The 16978-nt window shown below is 44.1% G+C and overlaps 1 protein-coding gene across 2 annotated transcripts in view; it reads right to left on the bottom strand.

Annotated features, from left to right (window-relative positions):
* BICRAL (BICRA like chromatin remodeling complex associated protein) overlaps positions 1-10983 on the bottom strand; it is an 84375-nt gene extending 73392 nt beyond the window's left edge. The window contains exon 1 of one of the 2 annotated variants that reach the window (XM_082637844.1): positions 10754-10983. The gene's annotated coding sequence lies outside the window, so the exon portion shown is untranslated. The remainder of the gene's footprint in view (positions 1-10753) is intronic. The other variant, XM_082637843.1, reaches the window with a different exon arrangement.
* Positions 10984-16978: the final 5995 nt, after the last annotated feature.

Here is a 16978-nt window from a genome sequence, read left to right as displayed (position 1 = left end):
TTAAGTGTGATCAGACCTAGAGAAAAGGGGCTGGACTCTCATGATCTTTCCAGTCCTGATTCTCACAGATCTGGAGAATCAGAATACAAATAGGTCAGTTTATTCTTACTTCTTCTTCCTAAATATATTTCTTTGCACTTCTAGGAAGTATCAGAGTTAAAAAATCTGAATGTAGCAGCATTCATTTTTATTTTAAATCCTAGGAGAAATATTTCCAAGTTAAAACCACACAATTGAAAACTTACTCTCAGTAATCAGGAGAAAAAAAATCTGATTTTTTTTTGTGTGTGTGGATAACAGTCTCTACACATGGAATGAGTTACTTCTAAATCTGAAGACATTTCTCCACATTAAAAAAAAAATCTATTATTCTACTTCCCAGGTTAAGTCCAGTTTAAAAAACTAAACTTTGCTCTAGAAAACTTTCTTTGACAGTAATTTAAATTTTGTATGTAATACCTTTGTTTGCCAAAAGTATGTAATACCTTTGTTTGCCAAACACAAATATAAAGATTTTAAATTTAGTCTCTCAATAATGGCATCCAGGTTTCTCCAGCTCTACTACTTATTGAGAAATGACTACTGAATGTGACTACTGAAAATAACTACCCTAAGTTATTTTATATTCATAAAACTTTCATGTATATTACACTAAAGCTAAACATTCAACAACTACGGCATTTTTTTTTTTTAATTCAGGGGAAATGCTTAGGGCTTTAAAAATTATTGCTAAAAATCAACTGATGGGGCTTCCCTGGTGGCGCAGTGGTTGAGAGTCCACCTGCCGATGCAGAGGACACAGGTTCGTGCCCCAGTCCGGGAAGATCCCACATGCTGCGGAGCGGCTGGGCCCGTGAGCCATGGCTGCTGAGCCTGAGCGTCCAGAGCCTGTGCTCCGCAACGGGAGAGGCCACAACAGTGAGGGGCCCGCGTACCGCAAAAAAAAAAAAAAAAAAATCAACTGATGGTGGTGGCCCTAACACTGTAAAATATTATTCTAAGGAGAGCTGAATACCAACTCTACAATAAAAACCAAGAAATCAGATAAATAAACTGATTATGTTTTTTAAAAAATTACAATAAAAATCTGAAATCACTGCAAGCAACTGTTAAAGATGGGTGATTTTAATACATACAATAGCAGTCTTAACATTCCTTAGTTACGTTCGAAATATTTAGTCTACATAACAAATTTTGAAAGTCTCTCCCATATGACATTTACCACAAGAGTCTGAAATTCTTCATCTCCCCAAATTAGGCTTACCACTAGTAAGTAGTGAGAGGACTGGTTCTCACTGGGAAAGAAGGAAAATTCAGGTTAGCTCTGGCAACCTTGCATGAAGAACTCATGCACTACCTCAGACTGTTCAGGGACCAACTTAACGATCAAGAGCTGTAGGTCAGCCCCAGTGAACTAAAAAATCCACAGTTAAGAATGATTCATCATCTTTTATTACTGTTGTCCATCAGGGCTCAGCTTTCTCATAGGGTCAAAAAGAAAAGGAAAAAGTCCTTCTGACACGTTATTTTACTGGCCTTATATTCAACCTACAGTATGGCCTCTTTAAAAGAATGTTTCTTAAGTGAATCACACTTTGTACGTTTTAAATCCAAATCTGTACTTTGATTACACTGACAACATTCCAAGCAAGGAACAACTTGAGCTGTACCATATCATGTTTAATTAAGGTTCTAAGTGTTCTTTTTTCCAATTAGGATTTTTGCTAAGTGAAAGATATGATTCATAATCCCTGACTGCTCCCAAGTATAGAGCTTGGGAGCAATACTATGCACGTTTGACTCACCATACTATGCAAATAAAAAACTGAATTATCTGCAGAAGGAGCAGAATAACTGCTCTGACCTAAAATTTGACTATCGACATAAGATTCTGGGTTAAGATTCTGTTTTTTTTTTTTTTTTTTTTTTGTGGTACACGGGCCTCTCATTGTTGTGGCCTCTCCCCGTTGCGGAGCACAGGCTCCGGACGCGCAGGCTCAGTGGCCATGGCTCACAGGCCTAGCCGCTCCGCGGCATGTGGGATCTTCCTGGACCGGGGCACGAACCCGCGTCCCCTGCACAGGCAGGCGGACTCCCAACCACTGCACCAGCAGGGAAGCCCAAGATTCTAGGTTTTTTGATCACCACTTTTATTTATCAATAAAACACCACATTTCCCTATTCCTCCTATTGAAACAAAGGTCATCCAATTTTAATTTTAAAACCTCAAAATGTTTAACTAGTACGCAGTCATTTGTAGATAAAATCTTATACATGGGCTTAATACTGATGGCAAAATGTATCATGCATGGACATGCAGTATATATTCAAATCCCAGCTCTGCCGCTTAGTAATGTAACCTTGGGCAAGTTATCTATCATTTCTAAACCTCAGTTTCATTATCTATAAAATGGAGACAAACCTACCTCCAGGGTGTTGTCAGAATTTAATAATACTAAACACCCATCAGGGCCCGAAATAATGTCAAAGTTTAACAATATTTTTTCTCCTTTCCCCCATTTTCTTTCTTGTGAAAATGTTACAGTCACAGGTTGGGACATCTGTGACACATGTTTAATTTCTGATGCTACAGGAAGCACCCTGGATTTTAGTTGAACTGAAATAAGCTTTTCCTAGAAAGGCAATACCGTTCATACCTCATTCCCTCACATTTAGGATTTTATTTCAGGTAATATGAATGTTCAATGTGTTTGCAAGATAAGCCAAAGAACCCACAAAAACAGAAAATGTTCAATTTTCCAACTTTATTAAAAAGAAATTTATAATTAAACACCAACTATATAAAGTTGATTAGGATTACAGGGAAGGGGAACCTGGGTTTCAGATCTGGTACAGTGAGGTCTCAGGATCTTTTCCTGAGCGGAAGCACATATGAGGTAAGGGGGAAAAAAGATCAAGCTGCCTCTCCCCAAGACCTCTTTCTTCCACGTTCCCATACTGGGTATGTTGCCAGTCCTGAGCACTTGTGAACTGCACTACACGTGGGCAAGCCACCCCAGCAGAGCCGCCTCCTGGGCCCACCTCCATTCAGCAAAGGACCACTTACAAGGTTTCCCTTTTTTTTTTTGCGGTACGCGGGCCTCACTGTTGTGGCATCTCCCGTTGCGGAGCACAGGCTACAGACGCGCAGGCTCAGCAGCCATGGCTCAGGGGCCCAGCCGCTCCGCGGCATGTGGGATCTTCCCGGACCGGGGCACGAACCCATGTCCCCTGCATCAGCAGGTGGATTCTCAACCACTGCGTCACCAGGGAAGCCCCAAGGTTTCCCTTTTAGGGCTTTCCTTTAAAGTCCACACCTCCTTCCTTCTCTGTCAGCTCTTCCACTTCACATTCATTTAACACCCACACCCACACCCCCACCCCCGCTTTCTGCCAGCCCCCTCACCCACTGTATTTTCCACTTCTACCCTAGAACATTATTGATCACGAGAGAACCATGCCATGCAGATGGAACTGGTATGTTGCTTAATTCATGTTGCCTCACTGCAGCTAAGTACCATTCCTTTCATCCACCTTCCCCACATCTGACACATTCCACAAATTTACTCCCCTCAAACTCAAAACCTTTTGCCTCTGCCCGACAAATGACCTTGCTATCTTCTCAGGAAAGACCACAGACCTCTATTTTGAATCCTATCATCTACCCTGCTCTCCTCTCCTCTAATTTTACTTTACTGTTACTTATTCTGTAGGCCATCTGGGGAACAGAGGAACCTTATGAAAAGATGAATGACCGCAGTCTGAGAAAAGAATAGAGAAAGGGAGGATAGGGAACGTGCTACAAAGTTCCACTTGGTATTATCTGAATTTTTTAAAAAATGACTTTCCCTTATTTCTCTCCCTTTAATCTGATTTTTCTCTTACCCACAGAGATCACAATGTACTATAAGGCCTTGCTGATTTTTATCTATGTCAAAAATGTTTTTTTCTTTGGTTCCCATCATTCTACTCTAACCTGGGTTGTCTAAGTATTTAGCCAGAAAATGTTTACTAAGTGCCCAGCTTGTTTTAAATGCTATGCTAAAGGCTTAGAGTAAATGCGGAACAGGGAAACATAAGATTTCATGGTCCCACTCCAGAACCTCTGTGTCTACAGGTGATTGTTATGCCTACTCAAGTTTGGGACCATGATAAAGAGGAGATACCGTCTCTTTAGCCTCAATAATTTGAGATATGCTTTCTAAACCTTTCTTCCATAGAAAATATAGTACTTTGCAAACAGTCCAAGGCAGTGTGCAAGTAACATCTGTACCTGCCACAAACCTTTAAATGTTAATTCTTTTTCTTTCTTTCTTTTTTCTGGCTGTGCCATGTGGCTTGTGGGATGTTAGTTCCCGGACCAGGGATTGAACCCGGGCCCTCCTCAGGGAGAGTTGCAGAGTCCTAACCACTGCTCTGCCAGGGAACTCCCAACTGCATTTTTTTACATTGTGGTAAAACGTACATAAGATTCACCATGTAAGTGTACAGTTCATTAGCTTTAAGTACATTCACATTGTTGTACAACCGTTGTCACTATCCAGCTCCAGAACTTTTTCATCAACCCCGGCTGAGATTTTCTACCCATTAAGTCACTGTTTATTAACCAAAACTCATTTTCATGGTTAAATTCTCCCCCCCCCACCCCCATTATCCTCTCTTGCTTTCCTACCGAGATAACATCCCAAGGTTCATCACTAATCACACCCTTGCAACCACCCTCAATTCCCTAGCTCCTCTCTTCCTATCATATCTGGGGGGCCAAACTCCAATCTTGGTTGAACTGATCACCTGGCTGCTTTTGCTTCCCTTGTTATAGCTGAACGTTGGTGGCAGAAAACCACACAACTAACTGGGTCGATTGGTTTCACCTTAAATTCAGACCTACCCCCCACCTCCAGCCACATCCAGGCATTCAATAATGCCCAGCCACCCTATCAGGTGTCTCAGTGAGTTCACTTCCTGCTGTCCAAGGTGAGGTGTCCTCCTCATCTCAAACCATCCACACCCTTTCCTCCTTTACTTTAAGTTGCTGGCCCTGCCTCAGACTTCACTGAGAAAACAGAAGCCACCAGAACAGAAAGCCCTATATTCTGTCTCCAGTTCCTAAACCTCCTTGCACTTGTACCAATTTTTTGCCTTCTCTCCTGCTACACTGCAAGATGACTGCAAGTCATCTTGCTCCCACCAAAGGCAAACCCTCTTCTTGTGTTTTGAATTCCTTTTCTCCTTCTGAAGAATTTTGCTCCTTTGGCAGGAATTCCCTGGTGGTCCAGTGGTTAGGACTCGGCGTTTTCACTGCTGGGACCTGGGTTCAACCCCTGGTTGGGGAACTAAGATCCCACAAGCTGCGCAGGGAGGCCAACAAATAAATTAAAAAATAAAGAATTTTGCTCCTTTGGTAGTCTTATTTCTCTTCTGCATTAGTCTCTCCCTATTAGATATTCTCGCTAGCCTACTTGAAAATGCTCTTCTATTTCCCATCATTTTTTAAAATGTGCTTCCTTGATCACACCTCTCTCTCCAACCACTGATGCGCAGTTTGTCCTCGCTTTACGGGAAAACTTCCCCAACAAGCAGTTTACATTCACTTCACTCCCATTCTCTCAATGCATTCCAACCTGGCTTCCATCCTCATGTGCCACAGAAACTACTTGTCAAGAGAGCCAAATCCAAGTGGAATTTCTCTATCCTCACTGTTTAACTTCTCAACAGTATTTGGCAGAGCAGACCCGTCCTTCTTTTCTTGAAAGGGATAATTCGCTCTCCTGCTTTAATGCTTAACCTTCTCGGTCTACTTTACCCAACCTTTACACACTGGAACTTTTAGGGCTTCATCTTAAGTCTTCCATGATCACAAATGATCTCAACCAGTTCCATGACATATTATCTCTATGATAGTGACTCCCAAAATTTATGTCCACTCCACTCAGCTCAACTTGAATATTCACTGCCTACTTGACTTTCCACTTGGATGTCTCACAAGTCTTTCAAAAACCTAAATGGTTCCACACAGAACCCACCCTTCACACCTCTCCCTCTCCTAGTCTTCTCTACAAGCAATTGGCACCACCAGCCACCAAAGCTTAGGCCAGGAATCTGAAGGCATCCTTGATTCCTCCTTCTCTCCCTCCACAGCCAACCCATGAAGAAAATACTCCTGATTCAACCTCCAAAACATATCTGAAACCTACCATCTACTCTGCTCCATCTCCACTGCCACTGTACTTGTCTAAGATACTATCAGCCTTGAGCTGACCATTGCAAGTCCCCTAACTGCCCTCTCTGCTTCCTCTCTAGCTCCACAGAGCAGCCAGTAATATTTAAAAACAAAAACATATCATTGTCCTAATTAACGTCCTACAATAGCTTCTCATTTTCATTAAAATCTCAAAATTCCCACAAGCCCTAATATAAGAGGCCCTGCACTCTCTCTCTCTAGGTCACTGCATTCTCCTCCTGCTTTTCTCTGTTCTAACACCCGCACCCTTCTGGGCCTAAAGGTCTTTGCACTTGTTCCCAGGCCAAGAATGTCTCCCCAGCTTTTCACATGGTTAGCACAAGCTCATGTGTCAAGTCTCAGCTCATATGTCACCTTTTCTAAAGGAACACTCCTTGACTCTTACTAGCCAAAATAGTCATTCCCTACAACACACTCTTTTAGACCCACTAGCTTATTAACTTCTTATAAATTTTATTAATCTGTAATTATCTTGTTTGTGTTTACTTATTTCCTGTTTTTCCCACTATACTATAAACTCCATGAGGGCAGAGATCTTGTCGGTCTTGAATTTCACTAAAGGCTACTTTAAAATAAAGAAGCTACTCTTTCCCTCTGAGCAGGTTTATTTTAGATTTCCCCTCCTTTCAAGCTTTATTGGATTTTAGTCAAAGAAAATAATTACTCTGGCATTTACCATGAAAAACAAGGGGAGAAAAACCACATGACACAAATACTAAGACTCCACCCACTCACTAGTCTAGACTGGACAGACTGCACACAGGTATCCAACAGTTGCCCCTTATAAAACTTTTCAAAATGTAGGACAGAGGAACGTGGATATATGCAAAGATAATATAATTTTGACATCTGCATCAAAAATCAAAGTTTTCAACCATTCCCCCTAGCAATCACTAAACACTTTAGAATAAAGAATGAAAATCTTAGAATAAAGAAAGAAAAGCACAAAATAACTAAAATACGTGGTCCTTGCTCCAGAGAAGTTGATGATTTCCTCACTGACTCGGTTCTCTTTTTGGTCTGGTTGGCTATTCATTACCTGCTCTGGATGTTTCTTCCTGACCTTCTGTGTCTTTAATGCATACTCTGTTCTTATCAAGTCTCATGTTTAGCATAACTTTCCCATCCTACTTCCCCAAACCCAAAAAATACCTTCCCAATTCAAAATCAGAAAGAAACCTTCCTTTCAAGGATTTATCTCTAGGTTTTTATTTCAGGATATTTCCTACCCTATTCCTAAATTCTGTATCAACCCTAGATTCAGTTCTATCAATATTTTTGTTGCATAGCTGTCTTGACTAAAACTAGATGGCCCGGCTAGACCTAGAAGCCAGTATGTTATGTAACTTCTAGTAGAATGAAATTATATACTTTTAAATATGTACTAAGATTTTAATGGCTTGCAATACTTAAGCTTTCTTTCTGTAAGAAAATCATTTCAACGATTTGATAAATGGCAGAGAAAAATAAAAATAATGTGAGCAATAAAACTGTGGTGAAACTCAAAATAATATAGACCTCGTCTCATGTTCCAATTCAAGAAAGCCAGCAGCACAGTGCATAGTGTAGTACAGTGATGTTCTGAATGTGTTATCTGTGTCACAATGGAATCACCTGGAGAGCTTTGGAATAACACAGAATCCTACATATTTGGATTCAGGGGATCCTGGATGAGCCAGAATTTCAAAATTGGAGGGAGTTGGGGGCATTGAGAAGTTGAAAGTAGGAATCTTAAAACTGAGACTGCCTAACACGTTAGACCTTTTGAAAAAACCCCAACTGTCCCTAACAAATGGATGTTACAAATCTGTATTTTAAAACATCTCCCCAGTTGATTCTGATGCTCAGATTTGGAAACCACAGATACAGAGCCAGGAACATGGCTTTTGGGATCCACTGTCAATTCTACCAGTTAAAACTTCGAGACCTTGAACAATTCGAATATCTTGGCAAACATTATTAGTTCCTCCCCTGCTAAATATATAGAGTTCCTGGCATACAACAGTGTTCAACACATGGTAGGTCTTAAAGGGCCTAAAACATCCACTACAGTATTTGTAAACACAAGCACACACCTAATGGTGCCACCATGTTACTTTTATCCACCAGAAATTAACTATTTACTTCCCATCGCGGTGGACTCCTAGAGATCAGAGCTTTTCCTCCTCCCAATAATCTTTTCAGTAACAATTGAAAACAAAGTTAAAACCCACACACACCTTGATAAACAGCTACTACAGGACAGAAAAATACTTATATGAATGCTTCTAAGGAAACACTTTAATGAGTGGGGGAACTGAGAAGTCCTATATGATCAGAAAGAGATGAACCAAAACACAGTGCTTTTTTGTTTGTTTTTTGTTTTTAGAAAGGAAAAGGAAAAAAGCCTCCGGGGTGTTTCAAGGCGAGTTTAATTTTTCAGATCAGAGTTCTAAGAAACTATCGTAATTTACTACCATTTGGAATAGGGGATATGAAAGCCAAAAAGAAGTTTCAAATCACTGGAACCCATCACCTTCCCACAATTTGACAACTAGAGTAAAGTCTCTCCAGGATTGTGAAAACACAACCAACTAAAAAAACGAACACAGGGGACCTATACAGAACTACGCTACTGTAAGGCAGGAAGACAGTGCCCTCGACTCTTTTTTCTGCAATTTTGTAACCTGGTTCGACTTTACTCTCAAAATGAAGTGGAAGAGGATGAACGAAAAGTCTCCATGCCCTGCCCGAGGCCGGGCCAGGGAAAGCAAAGCCGTCCAGGTTCAAGCCGTAGGAAGACGACGGGAAGCCCTCACCTCCAAATTTTGACTGGGGCGGGGGCGGAGGGGGCTGCGGGTTCAGGGAGGGAACCCCTCGGCTGCAAGGCCCGACCCTCAGCCCACTTCCATCCTCAACGCAAGTGGTAAAAGGAACAAGATGCCGCCGGCCCCAGCCCCTTCCCGCTCCGAGCCGCTGCCTCGCCTTTCGGGTTTGGGGGCACTGGGAAGGACCAGGCTACTCGGCCCCGGGCCCAAGTACAGATTTCGGCCCCCGGAGCGTAGCCCCCACGCCCGGAACCGCCCGGCACTGGGGCCGGCGAAGCGTCCCCGAAGGGCGCCGCCCGCGCCGCCAGGTAAGATGGCGCCCGCGGAGCAACTGCGCCACCAGCCCTGGCGACGGGCCAGGCCCAGCGCCATCTTAGCGCCTTCTAGCTGCCACCCCCCCACCCCGCCCCGCACAACCCCCGCAAGATCCTGCGTCCGGGACGATCCGGGGGCGGGAACCGCGTCGGGCCCGCACGCTCTCAGCCAAAAGAGTGCCACCGAGCCTCTCGTCTCTTCGGACCGGCCGCGCAGGCCCCGCAGGAGGCGCCTGGCTGGGCCGAGGGTCCTCCGCGCGGCACAAGGGCTCGTCCGGGCCAGGCCGCGGGTCGTCTGCGGTGCTTTGGGCCCAGGCAGCGAGGCGACGGGGAAGAGCCGGTCCTGCCGGCAGGCGCGCGCCGAAAACCGGGCCGGGGAGGCCGGCCGACCCTGAGCTCTCCCAGCCGCGGCCGCCCGCACAAGCGGCGGGAAGGAGGAAGCCAAGATGAAAAATAACCCCCGTGCAGCCGCCGCCGCCTCCCTCCCACCCACCCGCTCCCCTCCCCCTCTCGAGACGCGGGGTCCATTTTGCCGAGAAGAAAGAAAATGCGATTCACACCCAAGAGCTTCCGAGAGAGCGAAGAAACGAGGGGGGGGAAAACCGAGGGGAGGAGATTGGAAAAGCTTATTTTTCTTCCTCGCTCGCCGTCACTCCTGGCCCTCCCTGCCCCTGCTCGCGGCCCCGCCGCGCCGTCCTCCCTTCGCCGAGCCCCGCTCCCTCCTTCCCGGCTCCCGGCGGCTCCGGGGGGGGGGCGGGGGGGCGGAAAACACACTCGCACTCGCGCACACAACTAATTTTAAACCGGCTCAATCAATGAGTCATTAAACGGCTTCCCTCCCCTCTCCTCCCCACCACCAACAGCCACGCCATCCCCCTTCCCAGGCTCTCCCTCTCCCCGCTCCAGAAATTTGCATCCGCGGAAAAGAAAAAAAAAAAAAAGGCGCCGGGGCCCCCACCCCGCCTAGGCGCCCCCAGCCCGGCCCCGCCGCCCCCTGCCCGCCCGCGCCCCCGCCCTGAAACACTGAACTTGGTCTTCCCCGGGGCCCGGGCATCGCTGGGAAAGGCATAAACACTCGATTCCCCTTTTCTCCGTGTCCATTAAACATCCACCCACCACCACCATCACCCACCCACAAACCCACCCCCCCCCAAAAAAAAACACAGCCTTAGCCAATAGCTCTCTGGGCTGAAACCTAATATCCTGGTTTTGGCAACTCGGTGTTTAATTTGCTCCTCTTTCTTTTCTGTCTGGAGATATATCTCCAGCCCCCCCACTCGCTTTTCCCCTCCCCGAAGGAAAGAGGCAGAGGAAGGAGGTTGTGTGTGTTTTTTTTTTTTCTCCTTGAAATTTTTATCACAAAATTATAATACACTCAAAGGGAAACTCACCGTCATGAAAAAGCAGTGCCTTGTCAACGGGGTTTCTGCGCCATCGCACCAGGGGCGGCGGCGGCGGCGGCGGGCGCGGGGCGCGGGGCGCGGGCGCGGGAGCTCCCGGCCGAGCGGCGCCGGCCACACGCGCTCCGCTCTCTCTCTTGCTCACCCCCGCGCCGGGCGGCGGGCGCCCGCTCCCCGCGCCCGCCCGGCCTTCATGCTCTGCGCCCGGGCAAACCGCTCGCCTGCTCGTCTACCTCCAAACTTCGGTTCTCGCCTAGCAAAAAATGTGAAGATTAGGATTTTTTCAATTAATTTTTTTTTTAAGAAAAATCAAGTTCCAAAGCTGATAATTCCTGTTTCCTTTGGGATTCTTTTTAACTTCAATAAATGCAGTGGTTTATTCAAGAAACAGGGTTCTTGGCTTTTTTTTTTTTTTTTTTGAAGATCTACAAGATGCGTGCTATTCTCCGCAGGCGCCCTGCACACACACGCACACACACACACACACACACACACACACACACACACACACCCCAGTTTTAGCTGGGGGGGGCGCGCCGATGGGGGGGGTTAAAAACAAAAAACACAATATTTGTTTAGAACTCTAACTGGAACATGTCCCAGTATATACTTTTTGCATATGCTTTAAAAAAAAACATAAAAACGAAAACATAACTTTTAACTTAGTTATTTGGCAAATAACTGATTCATTCCAACTTTTAATTCTACTAAGCTTTCCTTTGCAACACCCCCTTTCCATTCCAAAATGCAGTGAAACCTTATCTGTAAACCTGTATGTTAACATTAAAACAAAAAACAGAAAAAAAACTTTAGCAGCCAAGATGAAGGTGAAGAGCTAAGTAAGCTAAGTAAGTCACTCTCAAAACATCCAGTTCCCACTGGTTTCTCTTTATTGCAGATAATTGTACCGCCACATTTGTGGAATTTTCATGACGTGATCCCCAGTCTTAAAAAGAGAGCTTCCCAAACATCCAGTGAAATAGAATAGGTTAAAAAAGAGAGAGAGCTACCCAACCTTTTAACATTCTGTAGTCCAAGTATAATTACCACCCTTTTTTTTTTTTTTTTTTTTTGTGCGGTACGTGGGGCCTCTTACTGTTGTGGCCTCTCCCATCGTGGAGCACAGGCTCCGGACGCGCAGGCTCAGCGGCCATGGCTCACGGGCCCAGCCGCTCCGCGGCATATGGGATCTTCCCGGACCGGGGCACGAACCCGCGTCCCCTGCATCGGCAGGCAGACGCTCAACCACTGTGCCACCAGGGAAGCCCCTACCACCCATTTTTAATATCAAATCTCAAACTGAGACGTCTCCATAAACCATCCAGCATCCAGAGCATTTAAATAAATGTTAATTATTTTTTATTTTTTTATTTTTTTTATTTTTTGCGGTACACGGGCCTCTCTCACTGCTGTGGCCTCTCCCTCACTGCTGTTGCGGAGCACAGGCTCCGGACACACAGGCTCAGAGGCCATGGCTCATGGGCCCAGCCACTCCGCGGCATGTGGGATCTTCCCGGACCGGGGCACGAACCCGTGTCCCCTGCATCGGCAGGCGGACTCTCAACCACTGCGCCACCAGGGAAGCCCTAAATAAATGTTAATTATGACTGTGGATTGGGAGTGGGTGCTTTTGTGGTTTAGGTTAATTACATTTACTTTTCCTGTAAATGCCCACAAAAATATAGTGGGGGTTTTGTTTTATTTTAAATAAACATCAAGGTAAAAGATAAATTGTACAAAACTGTGATTCAGATTTTAAAAAATACATACGTAAGCCCCAGAAACACTCTACAATTATTATTATTATTTTTTTTTTTTCTGCAGTACGCGGGCCTCTCACTGTTGTGGCCTCTCCCGTTGCGGAGCATAGGCTCCGGACACGCAGGCTCAGCGGCCATGGCTCACGGGCTTAGCCTCTCCGCGGCATGTGGGATCTTCCCGGACCGGGGCACGAACCCGTGTCCGCTGCATCGGCAGGCGGACCCTCAACCACTGAGCTACCAGGGAAGCCCTCTAAAATTATTTTAAATTAGTTTGTAATGCATATAGCAATGGGGTCCTGCTGATAAACAGGAAAGCTCATATCAAACCCATATCTCCCAGATATTTGTTGAGTTCTAAATAAAATTATCCCTAGATTTAAATTACTTAAGTGGAATTTGTTAGTTTCTAATATAATATCCCCTTAGCATTAAAAAACATAATGGTAGCACACCTTGTTTGCTTTTAGAAGGATACTGTAACTATGCTATTTTATTGCACAAAGTAAGTATGTCAAGGTCGGCATACAATGTTGTCATATTTAAGATAGAAGATCTTTTTAAAAAACAAAACATATCTTGTTCTAGTAACTGCCACTCTGTCACTCACAATGTGTGCTTTGTATTTAGACCCGTCTTAATAAATACAGTCAATGATTTAGTATCACATAGTATCATCGAGGTGTTTTTTCAGATGTGTGTTGTGTTCACATTCAGCCAAGGTCTTCCTGGAACAGTAGTCTTTGCATAAATTCGCATATTTCTCTACACTTGACAGTTGGACCAACCAGTTTTCTAATTGGCTTGGGAAATTTTAAAACCTGTTTTAAGGTGCCTTTGGATTGGCTGGAGTTTAATTATAATACACATTTTGAAGAATTACATTTCAAAAGAGTCCATAGAGTATTCATTGCAATTAGGGCCCACCAAACAAGTTTTACAGCTGTTGCTCCACAGCTCCAATGAAATATTAATGGATTTCAGAAAGCTGTTCTCCCAAGTAGGCCAAGACCCCTAGGAAACACAAATCTGACTTTAAGAGATCACCTAACAAAGAGGTGAATTCAGGAAGAGGATAGGGCATGGCAGGCTTTTTCATGAATGCCCAAATATAAGAGCACTAACACTTATTGAGGGCCTACTAAGTGCTGCCAGGCATTATTCTATATACTTTATTCTTATCTTATACATTATTGCATGAACCTTCACACAAACCGATAGAATAATATTTAATTATCCAGATTTTTGCAGATGAGTCTCCCAGTGGTTTCTGTAATTTGCCTGAGGTCATCAGTCTAATAAGGGCTGGGGGAACCCAGGCATGGTTGACTCCTCAACTCACCCTCTCTTCAAGGCCCAAAAACGATCCTAGGAACAAGCAGTCCTTGATGTTTCAATATAAACCAAGTTCAGTGGTGTGGTATAGGCAGAGGGGACCACCCTCTAATTGGGGAAGACCTACTTTGAGAATGCCAGTTGTCAAAGCTAATTTAAAATATTTCAGGGGGGGGTCAAAAAATATTGGGACAGCAGTGGGGAGAATCTCAGATTCATCAGGTAACACGAAAATCGGTATCATTTAATAATAAAAACAACTTAAATTTTTTTGCATGCAAAAAAAAAAGTAACATTTTAAAAAAGGGATATCCCTTTGTACATAAAATTTTAAGTTATGGTTTATATAGACAGGATTTTGGTATCTGAATGTAAGATTAGGAAACTTTTAAAGAGGAAAGTTCTTTAAATGGCTTGACTATATGCAAAAAACTTTAATTGTATTGCCTACAATTTAATTATGTACAATTAAATGTTCACTCCTATGATGCTCGTCTGTGTATGTGACCTAGAAAGAAGGGCAACTGGACACAGGAGAAAAAAAAAAGTTGTAATTATAATTGATACATTCTGGCATGTGTTTGGGCCTCTAAATAAACAGGTCCAATGTCCACATAACAAGTAAAAGTAGAAATGTTCCTCTTTTTTTGTGTTCTTCCTCCAAATGTTCCCCTTGGTTGGTTGGCCGTTCTCAGAGGGGGAGAATGCAAATACTGGAGATGAAGTGGTGATATGCATGACCAGATGTGTCCAGATCACAGAAATCTGAAATATACCTGATAAGTTAGTAAGTGCTCTATACAGTGTTTGTGACATAAAAAATTTAAAGTTCTCAATGTGCATAAATAAGGTAGTTACTTTTATTTGTACCTCTTGAGGTACTTATATTCTGAGACTTATGGGCACTGGCTGTGTACTGAGACTGACCAGGGTTCAAATTCCACCCTTGTCACACACCAGGTGTGTGGCTCTGGGCAAGTCACTTCACCCCACAGAGCTTCAACTTCCTCATCTATAAAACCGGGATAATTATAGTACTCACATCTGAGAGTTATTTTAAGGATTCGGGAACTAGCGCACATAAAACGTTTAGCATGGTGCCTGAAACATAACGAGAGGTCAATATATTCAGCTAATATTCTATCGCCTCATTTTAGTTGTGTGTCGAGTTGAACCATGTGAAGTCTTCCCATGTAAATTTCCAATGGCAATCTCACACCTAATATATCTAATTCCACCTAATATATCTCTCTCATGTTCTGTCCAGGATAGGGAGCTCTGCAAAGGCTTTTTATTTTCTAAGGGCCTACCAGAGTATTTTGTATACAGTTAGCTCTCAATCAGTACTTGTGGGATAAAAGAAAAACAGGCCCAATCCACAAGATGTATAAGAATATAAGAAATCAGGGACTTCCCTGATGGCTCAGTGGTTAAGAATCTGCCTGCCAATTCAGGGGGCACAGTTTCGATCCCTGGCCCGGGAGGATCCCACATGCCTCGGAGCAGCTAAGCCCGTGTGCCACGAGCCTGTGCTCTGCAACAAGAGAAGCCACGACAATGAGAAGCCCGTGCACCACAACGAAGAGCAGCCCCCGCTTGCTGCAACTAGAGAAAGTCCGCACGTAGCAACGAAGACCCAACACAGCCAAAAATAAAACAAATAAATAAATTTATTTAAAAAAAAAAAAAAAAGAATCCACCTGCCAATGCAGGGGACACGGGTTCGAGCCCTGGTCCTGGAAGATCCCATATGCTGCAGAGCAGCTAAGCCCGTGTGCCACAACTACTGAGCCTGCGCTCTAGAGCCTGCAAGCCACAACTACTGAGCCCATATACCACAACTACTGAAGTCCGTGTGCCTAGAGCCCGTGCTCTGCAACAAGAGAAGCCACTGCAATGAGAAGCCTGTGCACTGCAACAAAGAGTAGCCCCTGCTCACCGCAACTAGAGAAAGCCCTTGTGCAGCAACGAGGACCCAACGCAGCCAAAAAAATAAATAAATAAATTTATTTAAAAAAAAAAGAATACAAGAAATCAGTGTGTTTCTACCTAGATACCTGTATATTAAGAGGGTAATACAGTAAGTCTCCCTGAACCACATAAAACCATTGCCCAGTTGATCACAGGCAGTATCGTCTAACGGTTTAGAAGTTCTTCCTCTCCCTCTCTCTCTCTCTCTTCCTCTCTCATCAAGTAGACCTTTATCATTGCCACTTTTTAGCCATGTAAACTTGGCCTATTTTTTTTTTTAACTTCTCTCACCTCAGTTTACTCATATGTATAGTGAAGGTGACAATATGTATATCTCGGGTCAGTAGCAGGGAGAGTTCAATGATATTAGGATGCAAAACCCTTGTTTTAGTGCCTGGTATACAGTAAACATTCAATATTAGTTGCCGTTACTGTTGTGGTTGTTAATACTATTATTAGAAGCAAGTGGGGACTTCCCTGGTGGCTCAGTGGATAAGAATCCGCCTTCCAGTGCAGGGGACACAGGTTCGAGCCCTGGTCTGGAAAGATCCCACATGCCGTGGAGCAACTAAGCCCGTGCGCCACACATACTGAGCCTGCTCTCTAGAGCCCGCAAGCCACAACTACTGAGTCCGTGTGCCACAACTACTGAACCCCGCGTGCCTAGAGCCCGTGCTCTGCAACAAGAGAAGCCACTGCGATTAGAAGCCCGTGCACCGCAACGAAGAATAGCCCCCACTTGCCACAACCAGAGAAAGCCCACGCACAGCAACGAAGACCCAACACAGACAAAAATAAATTAAAGTAAAAAAAAAAAAAAGTAACGTGGAACTGTTTTCAAAGCAATGGTAAACAAGCAAATTACTGGAGTAATTTCAATAACTTGCCTACATTATTATTTTATTTGATACATGAGTATAAACACTTTAAATCATCTTTGTAGAGACTAAGGCTATTCTAGTCCTGACACATTTCAAGCTGGTTATTTTCCTTGACAGACTTTTTAAAAAAAAAAAATCTGAACTCCTACAAGCTTCTAGTACAAGGATAAGGAATATAGCAGAACTGTTTAAAAAAATAGAGGCATCGGCACTCCCACTGGCCTTGCTGTCTTACACATCCAGCCTGTTTCCCCACAGAGTATGTGAGG

This window comes from Mesoplodon mirus, assembly GCF_964341445.2.
Source record: "Mesoplodon mirus genome assembly, chromosome: 12".
Lineage (NCBI taxonomy): Eukaryota > Metazoa > Chordata > Mammalia > Artiodactyla > Ziphiidae > Mesoplodon > Mesoplodon mirus.
This window is presented reverse-complemented; position numbering and strand designations above follow the sequence as displayed.